This window comes from Channa argus, chromosome 11 (assembly GCF_033026475.1).
Source record: "Channa argus isolate prfri chromosome 11, Channa argus male v1.0, whole genome shotgun sequence".
Taxonomy (NCBI): Eukaryota; Metazoa; Chordata; class Actinopteri; order Anabantiformes; family Channidae; genus Channa; species Channa argus.
Window position 1 is genome coordinate 26,395,923 of NC_090207.1, and position 10,383 is coordinate 26,406,305.

A 10,383-nucleotide genomic window follows, 5' to 3' on the forward strand; every position below is an offset into this window, starting at 1 on the left:
TTATTATTCTGGATGGAACCTCGGGAAGCAGTTGTTGGTGGATGTGAAACAGGTGGACGTTACATTTTTGGCTCTTGGCTTCAGGTCTACCTTTGCATGTCGTGGTACCTTGCATCTCCCTTTCTTTTCAGTCATGACCATCCAGTGGGCTGTGGTGGGCAGAGCAGACACAAATCAGGGACCGGGATGTGTGTAGTGGGTCTTCTTCTCCCTCTTTCTTTATTCTCCCTAGCAATTGTGGAAGAATTGAACGTACAAAGCTGTTGTGTTCCTTTTTCCTCATCCCAGTATCATCATCATCTTCATTTTCCTCTTCATCCACAGACTTATTCTAAGCACTTATATAGTCTGATTTCAAAAGAAACCAGGAAGCATATAATTAGAATAGGTCATGTACCTCTCTTCACCCACTGATGCACACAAGCACACACACACACACACACACACACACACACACACACACACACACACACAAATACACGTTACCCTTCTGACTGAACCCTGATCTCCTAACTCTCGAGCTCGATCATGTTCCTTATACCCAAAAAATATTTCTGCATCTATCTAATTAATAATACAGAGTACAGCCACTGATTATAATAATTGATTATGGTGATATCTATGCATCCCTGCACATTTTCATCCATGGGCATGTTATCGTTCAGACAAACGAGGTCTAACTGCACAATGTTGCCATGAGGCAATTAATGAAAACTACCATTTTAGTATGTAAATAAGATAAAAAGCTTTTTCACATATTCATTCACATCACAGATTTTATTTATACAGATGTATAAATAACATCGATATTATTTATACAGATTATTCATACAGATGTATAATAATATCTGTGAAATGTATCTTCACATGGCTCCAAAAAGGACTGTTCCACCCCGAGATGAAAGGACAAACCCACACCCATCTCAGATTCATTGGTCACAGCCTTGTCATCAGTCTTTTGCTGTGATGTTTCACTTTAAAAAGTTTAAAGGGGCGGTGTGCCGTGCCGAACTAGTCCTTTATTGCACGAGGGCAAAACCCAGGCCATAGAGGGTTAATTTCAAATCAAATTAATTAAAACATTTAAAAGTGAAAATTAAGGACTGCATCAGTTTCTCCGCTTTCCTTTTTTTCTCCTGTGAGAAACTTTGACTCGCTCACTCCACAACATTAACTTGTGATTTGTCATTAAACCATTTTTGTATAGCTGTGTCAGCATTGTCTTCTCTCTGTAAGGATTTCTTTATTTGCTACTGCAGTCATTTTAAAGTGAGTGAATGCAATCACTTGTTTTCTGTTTCATATTTTTAATTAATTTGGATTGTTTTGTAGAAGTCTTGTTTCGCTTTAGTTTTCGTAATTAGTGTTAGAAGACAAATGAAACCAACTATAAGTCTTTAGAACTTCCGGGATAGTAAATAAAATAGTAGTAGTAAATGGTCTGCACTTATATAATGCTTTTCTATGTATCAGCACTCAAAGCGCTTTACACTGCTTCTTATTCACCCATACAATCACACACACTCACACAACGATGGGGGAGCTGGTATGCAGCTGGTCACTGAGAGCAACTAAGTTGGGGTTCAGTGTCTTGCTCATGGACACTTCGACATGTGAACGGAGGAGCCGGGGATTGAACCAACAACCGCGATATTGGTGGACGACCATGATGGTTCATGTCTGAGTTAATACTATTACGATTCTAGAAAGTTATGCAATTAACGCTTGAAAATAAAAAAGAAACACAGTTGCTGCAGTATTATTGCAGATTTTAAATTTTCTCTTTAAGATTACTTTTGTCACATTTACCTTCACTTCATGCAGCTAGACATAACACACAAACAACAGTCCGCAGCTTGGCATATGCAAACAGCAGTATTAAGTAACTATCCTGTTTGTTGGATGCAAATCTTCGGTGGACTGTCAGGCTCCACTGTGGCTCCAGATGTTGTCAGGACATGTGTGAGGCAAATGCACAGAGTTTAGACCTGCACATCGAGGCATACTGCTCTGCTGTGGATAATCACAAGAGACTGCGTCATGACCATCATCAGCTTTGGGTATTTGAAAGAAACCAAAACAAAAAATTGGATTTGTGGGCTCATCAAAAATGGCATTATCACCAGCTCCCACTGATTTTAGATAAAAAGAGAACAGACGCAATGGAATTCATACCTGCTTTGTCTGTCTGTCACATCACCTTCAATTGGAACTGAACCCGCCAGAGAAAAGTTTGTGGCTTTCAGGGGCTATTGTCTGTTTTAATTCCCAAACCTCAGCAGCATGGAGTTTGATTTTTGATGGTATCCAGCACAGACTGAACACAGGAACTGAGCTGACAGTACAACCACCACTGTCCATAAAGTGATTTTACTTTTTGACTGCTGTTAACCTGGAGCAGTGACAGGATTTTGTCCAACTGCTGTAGGTACACGAGCATCTAGCTGCCTTCTGTTATTCCATTTATTTTAATTTAATTAGGAGGGTACCTTTGTTTTCCCGCCATCAAATACTTCAGCCCCATCACCAATATATCTCAACATATATATCTCTCAACTGGCCTCTGGTAATACTGGTCATGATTTATTGTCTCTGGATGGTAAAACCTAACATTTTACCAAATGTTAGATGGGATAAATATAAAAATCTAAGAAGCAGAAAACCAGAGAGCCACTTTTACAGAGCACATCCATGCTCAGTGGATCAGGAGGCACTTTCGAAGTGCGGATTATTTTTTTAGCTTCTTCTTCAGGGTAGGTAGAATCTCTGAAAAATACAACCCATGACTGACTGAGCACACTTAGCCAACACAGTTGTCTTAGCTGCAAATTAAAGTTCATCTTAAAGCTCTTAACTTTTGCTCTCACGTGTTCTTTTGCTCATTAATTATTGAAAATGTCCCTACTGGAAAGTTTCCATTTAAATTAAAAAGAGGTGGACAGTTTATCTAAATGAAGGCTATAGATTTGATCATCTCAACAGCTCACAATAGTCCTGAGATGACCCATTTGTGTGTTTCTGCTGTCATTCCTGGGGAGATGAGCAGCCTTATTGCAGCAAACCACGTAGTAATTTGAAGCTGGCTCCTCTTTATAGCATTTTAAAATGTATTTTAGAAGATAAAGTCTGTGTCACAGTTGAAACGTGATCTGCAACTGAATAAATTGATTGACTGAAGAGAAATTTTTTGCATTTTGAATTTTTTTTTTATTTCAGACTCAGGCAGTCGTCCATAGACCACAGGGTCAGTGGTTCGATCCTTTTTCCCAGCTATAGTGTCTCTGGGCAAGGGGCTGAACCCCCAACAGACCATTCCCATCCTCAGCCGTGCAGTGCTGTTCCAAGCCCGGTAGAAATTGGGGAGCATTGCGTCAGGAAGAGCATCCGGCATAAAAACTGTGCCAAATCAACATGTGGACAACGACCCTGAACTCATGGGAAAAGCCGAAAGGACAAACAAACCAAACCCACACAGATCACTATAGTAACACCTAAATACATACAGACTCTTAGCTGGATTAAATTACTTACGGGTTCTTTCTAGCACCGGGATTGCAAACAGGAAAAGATGTGTTGTTCTGGGGGAAGCCCCCAGTAGCTAGTCCGTAGAAATGAGTTACTAGAACTGTTTGAAAGAAGCAATGCAGTCTGCTGTGGGAAAAGGTAAAGAAGACGATAAGGCCCCTCGGTGACAAGAAGGGGACCACTTATGGGATTTTTGGACTAATGGCAATGCACATTAGTCGTAGGGGTGGGTTATAGGGGGTTTATAGCTGATATTGCAAAATTTGCTAGTATTTTTGGCCACTGGGGACCCTAAAACTTCCAGCTTACCTTTCTTTTGTGCATGTTTCCCAGAAGATAAACCCTCATATCAGCTTTCCACAGCTTCCTGTTATACCACCATTAGGACAACATGAAGCTACAAACAGGCTGATCATAAATAACATATTGGACAAATTAAAAATTTGACCTGATGATGAAACAGGAGGTTTCAGGGGATCACCAAGTCCTTAGGAATAATCCTCTGCGGACCTTTCTTGATGCAACTATAGTGTCCGTTCTCCATAAGTACTTCATTAATTTATTTTCACATACACTTCCTCTAGCATCACCTTATATTTGCAGCTCCGTGGCTGCTCCTTCATGAAAAGTAACAATACGAGTGGGACTGTTGGATGTAATAATCTCTGCAGCCTTGTGGAGTTGTTAGGAGACTTTTATAAAGAAAACCCCAAATAAACACAACCCGTGCAGTTTGTGGACAGATTCAATAAGGGTGTTTATGCTTAGCACATTAAAAGATCAGCTTCATCTACAAGATTAGAATTAAAAGCATGTGTGTGAGTGGGTGTGTGTGTGTGCTTTCCACAGGCCTATAGGGACAATATTTCATATGGCCTTTCCCAAATGCTGCCACAAACAGAAAGCCCTGCAGTGTTTTTTACCTGCTATAAACTAGTTCACACAGAGGGATTTGGAGACTCTAACCCGGAACAACAGCTGGGATAAATAAGGTGAAGGTAGCTCAATAATATGGGGTGATAAAGCCTCACAAACTGGTTTTTAAATCATGGTTTTTCTTTAATTTAATTCATGTAATTTACTATGATGATGGGACAACTTTAATTATCCCTGTGGGAAATCTGGATTGCTGCAATAACAAACAGTGTCAACAACCAGTCTTCCCTCAGTACTCTGTCCCTGCCTCTCTCAACACTCCAGCCTCCTTCTCCTTCTTCAGGCACTCACTTGTAGATACAGAGATAATGAAGGATTTTCACATAAAGTTAAGTAATGTAATGTGGCCTGAGGCGTCGCAATTGCATTAAGCCAAGTCGTTTTTGTTTCTTAACATAAGATCCCAAAGAACAAATTTGCTTATGGGACTCAGTTTTTTAAGTTTTTTTTTGACAGCATACAAAGCTATTTGTCCTTGGGACACATTATTTGCTGTGAAAATTGCAGCTTGTACAGTATGTGTTGGAATAAATAAAAAATTACAAGTTGTTACACCTTTCAAACTTATAAGCAAGTGAAATAAAACTTATAATAAACCAATCCAGCTTTTTTCTGAAAGTTAGCCTGTAGCTGGTGAATATGTGTAAACACGTTCAAAACTCCATATTATAATGTTTATTATTTAGAAAACATTTATTATAAACCAATTTTATTTAGATACTGTAACTTCCACAAGACATCCAGTTGTGGAGAGGTGCTGTTGAAGCCTCCTGTGACCCAGACTCATTAAAAACAGATATTTGCTAAAGATATTTGTATGAGCAAAGGTCGCCCTTCTAACCAATCAGACAACTCTATCCCTTTAAAATATAACTCATTATTTTATCCGAAAAATATGAGTTGAAGGGTCTCCCTAAATTTTTAAATCAAGTAAAAAATGTTGTGTTTTGATTCTCTGTACTTCGTAGCCACAAGTGTCCTTGAACACAACACTGAAACCCTCTGTACTAGTGCTATCATAGCAGCTGTGCAACAACAATTTCCCCAAGGGAATCAATGAATTGGGTCAAATTAATTCATTATTAAAATAAAATGTGTTCAAGTCGAAACAACTCTTGTTCATAAGTTTTGAGATTTTTAATCAAATCAGCTTGAAAATATAAAACTCATTTTAGGTTATTTAAAATATTTACAGATTCCACATAATTCCAGATAGAGAAATTACGTGAAACAATATCTGCTAGTTTCTTATTTATTGTAATTTAAGAATAATGACTTAAAGCGCTGGGCAGAGTGTATCAGAATGTATCAGATCATATTATCATCATTCTTCTTGTTGTTATTGTTGTTGTGGTAAATTACCAAAGTAGGGATATGTACATCAAAATGTGCTCATAAATAAAAAAAGAGTTAAATTACATGTTATGCCACTGGTAGCTAGCTAACCGATGCTCCCTCTGATGCAGTAGCAATTAATAGATTTTTTGAAATCAGAAAGGGAGGATTCGTGATGACCGGCAGTGATGCTCGGCACGGTGTCTTTAATGTGGCGAAATCCTGTCAAATGAGGGACTAAAACCCCTGAAGCACCAAAGACACTTGAACACTGCAGATGTGTTGGGAGACCAAAAGAAAAAGGGAAGAGCCTCAGGCACAACTGAAAAATATCACAACACTAACAACCCAGTCAAAAGCCTCTTTGATAACCAGCATTCTGGCTCACAGTGGCATAACGTGTTTTATTTATTATTTTCTTGCTTATGTGGAAGGTGGTCTTCAGACTTTTTCATAATCCGATTAGGCCTTAGGTAACAAAAGGTTGAGAAAGTCTGTGCTAATGCTGACTTTAATGTGCATATACTGTACCTCCCTAAGCGCATTTCAGAAAAGCTACAAATACCCAGAAATTATTTTTCACATATGAAAAAACTACATGATGGGAGCTATTCAATGTCTTTTTATACATGCATCTCAGAAGAGTCCCTCTGATCATAATTAAGAGAATGAATGAGAAAGAAAGCAAATACTTCTCTGCACAGTTCTTAACTTAAGTCCTAAGGGATCATGTTTGAAATAAATAACCTGGGCAGTTGGCAGTAAAGCAAACTATTCCTAATGGTCTACAGAGTTGTTTATATTGTTTGAAGAAAAAGAGCTCTTTTTTAAACCAGGATTTTCACATTGATACCACTCGCAGATTGAGTAGGTCAGTTATCCAAAGTAAAAATTCGAAATTGGAGCTTTGTCAACATTTCCCTTTTTTCAGTGTAGATTAGAGACATGTTTTAGGAATATGGTCACAAAGGACACCAGCATCTACAGAGACTACAGGGAGAAAAGTCCCGGAATCACCTATCACCCAGCACAGAGAGGTTAATAACAGGAGAATTTAGGGAGAAGAAGAGACCGATTTCATGCTTTTGTGTTGAGAAGAACAAAGTGAACGTTAGAAAGATGCAGAGGTTTTGAGAAAGATCACAGTAAGCTCACTGACAGTACTGTCCAAACATCTGTCAGACCAGTGGCAAAAGGTACAAGCACTAAAATTGTCAAAATAAAAGCTTGTGTTTATTAGCTTTAGAAGAGGTCACACATAAGATATATCATACGGATTTGGAGATATGTTGTGTTTACAAGTCATGTCATATAATTACACCCTAACTATTACTCTGGCCGGATATTTAGTAACAACAAAGAAAAAAACCACTGTCCACTGTTAAGTGAAGTTCCTTTATTTATACTCTGAGAGCTTGTTACTGTATAAAATATTTTTAAATGGTCTGTGGTTCTACATGATAATTAATATGAATTGGGGGGGTCAATGTACTGTACTGTACATTGACCTGTAGTCATACCGACGGGGTGTGAGCTTGTTAGCTCAGATGGATATGTACAGTGTCAACATTACATATTGTTGACCCATTTTCTGCTGTTATAACACATATTAATCTTCTTCTTTTCCTTTCGGCTGCTCCCTTTCAGGGGTTGCCACAGCGAATCATGTGCCTCCAACTAACCCTATATTCTGCATCCTCTTCACTCACACCAACTAACTTCATGTCCTCTCTCACTACATCCATAAATCTCCTCTTTGGTCTTCCTCTAGACCTCCTGCCTGGCAGCTCCAACCTCAGCATCCTTCTACCGATATATTCACAGTTTCTTCTCTGGACATGTCCAAACCCCCTAAATCTGGCCTCTAACTTTATCTCCAAAACATCTAACATGAGCTGTCCCTCTGATGTCCTCATTCCTGATCCTGTCCATCCTCGTCACTCCCAAAGAGAACCTCAACATCTTAAGCTCTGCTACCTCCAGCTCTGCCTCCTGTCTTTTCTTCAGTGCCACTGTCTCTAAGTCGAACAACATTGCTGGTTTCACCACCATCTTGAACACCTTTCCTTTCATTCTCGCTGATACTCTTTTATCACACAACACACCTGACACTTTTCTCCACCCGTTCCAACCTGCCTGCACTCGCCTCTTCACCTCTTTTCCACACTCACCGTTGCTCTGAACCGTTGACCCTAAATACTTAAAGTCCTGCACCTTCTTCACCTCTGCTCCCTGTAACCTCACCATTCCACCTGGGTCCCTCTCATTCACACACATGTATTCTGTCTTGCTGCGGCTAAGCTTCATTCCTCTGTTTTCCAGACCAGACCTCCACCTCTCTAGATTTTCCTCCACCTGCTCCCTGCTCTCACTACAAATAACAATGTCATCTGCAAACATCATAGTCCATGGAGATTCCTGTCTAACCTCATCTGTCAGCCTGTCCATCACCAGAGCAAACAAGAAGGGGCTCAGAGCTGATCCTTGATGCAGACCCACCTCCACCTTGAACTCCTCTGTCCCACCTACAGCACCTCACCACTGTCTTACAGCTCTCATACATGTCCTGCACCACCAACATACTTCTCTGCTGCTCCAGATGTCCTCATACAATACCACAGCTCCTCTCTCTGCACTCTGTCATACGCTTTCTCTAAATCTACGAAGACACAATGCAACTCACTATGACCCTCTCTGTACTTCTCCATCAGCATCCTCGAAGCAAATACTGCATCTGTTGGACTCTTTCTAGGCATGAAACCATATTGCTGCTCACAAATGTTCACCTCTGCCCTTAGCCGAGCTTCCACTACTCTTTCCCACAACTTCATTGTGTGACTCATCAGCTTTATTCCTCTGTAGTTGCCACAGCTCTGCACATCTCCCTCGTTCTTAAAAATGGGCACCAGTACACTTCTCCTCCAGTCCTCAGCATCCTCTCACTCTCCAAGATCTTGTTAAACAAACTAGTCAAAAACTCTACTGCCACCTCTCCTAGACACTTCCATACCTCCACAGGTTTGTCATCAGGACCAACTGCCTTTCCACTCTTCATCCTCTTCAACGTCCTCCTCACTTCACTCTTACTAATCTTTGCTACTTCCTGCTTCACAACAGTCACCTCTTCTACTCTTCGTTCCCTTTCATTTTCCTCGTTCATCAACTCTTCAAAGTTCTCCTTCCATCTTCCCATCACACTCCTGGCACCTGTCAATACATTTCCATCCTTATCTTTAATCACACTAACCTGCTGCACATCCTTCCCATCTTTATCTCTTTGTCTGGCCAACCTGTACAAATCCACCTCTCCCTCTTTAGTGTCCAACCTAACATACAAGTCCTCATATGCTCTTTGTTTGGCCTTTGCCACCTCTATCTTCACCTTACGCTGTATCTCCCTGTACTCCTGTCTACTCTCTTCAGTCCTCTCAGTGTCCCACTTCTTCTTAGCTAACCTCTTTCTCTGTATACACTCCTGAACTTCCTCGTTCCACCACCAAGTCTCCTTGTCCACTTTCCTCTTTCCAGATGACACACCGAGTACCCTCTTACCTGTCTCCCTGATCAAATTAGCTGTAGTAGTCCAGTCATCTGGAAGCACCTCCAAACCACCCAGAGTCTGTCTCAGGTCCTCCCTGAAAACTAAACGACATTCTTCCTTTTTCAACTTCCACCACTTCGTCCTCTGCTCTGCCTTAGTCCTCCTTATCTTCCTCACCACCAGCATCATTTTACACACCACCATCCTGTGTTGTCTGGCTACACTCTCCCCTACCAATGCTTTACATTCACTGATCTCTTTCAGATTACAACGTCTACATAAGATGTAGTCTACCTGAGTGCTTCTCCCTCCGCTCTTGTACGTCACCCTATGTTCCTGCCTCTTCTGAAAGAAAGTGTTTACTACAGCCATTTCCATCCTCTTTGCAAAGTCAACCACCATCTGTCCTTCTGCATTCCTGTCCTGAACACCAAACCTGCCCATAACAGTCTCATCACCTCTGTTCCCTTCACCTACATGCCCATTGAAATCTGCACCAATGACAACTCTCTCACCTCTGGGGATGCTCTGCATCACTTCATCTAACTCACTCCAGAATTTCTCCTTCTCTTCTAACTCACATCCTACCTGTGGGGCATAACCACTCACAACATTGAACATCACGCCTTCAATTTCCAGCTTCAGACTCATCAACCTGTCTGATACTCTAATCACCTCTAGAACATTCCCCACAAACTCCTCTTTCAGGATAACTCCGACTCCATTTCTCCTACTATCTGACCCATGGTAGAACAACTTGAACCCTGCTCCTAAGCTTCTAGCCTTGCTACCTTTCCACCTGGTCTCCTGGACACACAGTACGTCCACCTTCCTTCTCTGCATCATGTCAATCAACTCTCTAGCCTTCCCTGTCATAGTACCAACATTCAAAGTCCCCACTGTCAGTCCTACATTCTTAGCTTTCCTCTTCTCTCTCTGCCTACGAACACACCTTCCTCCTCTTCTTCTTCGTCTTCGACCAACAGTAGTCCAATTTCCACCGGTACCCTGTAGGTCAACAGCACCGGTGGCGGTCGTTGTTAACC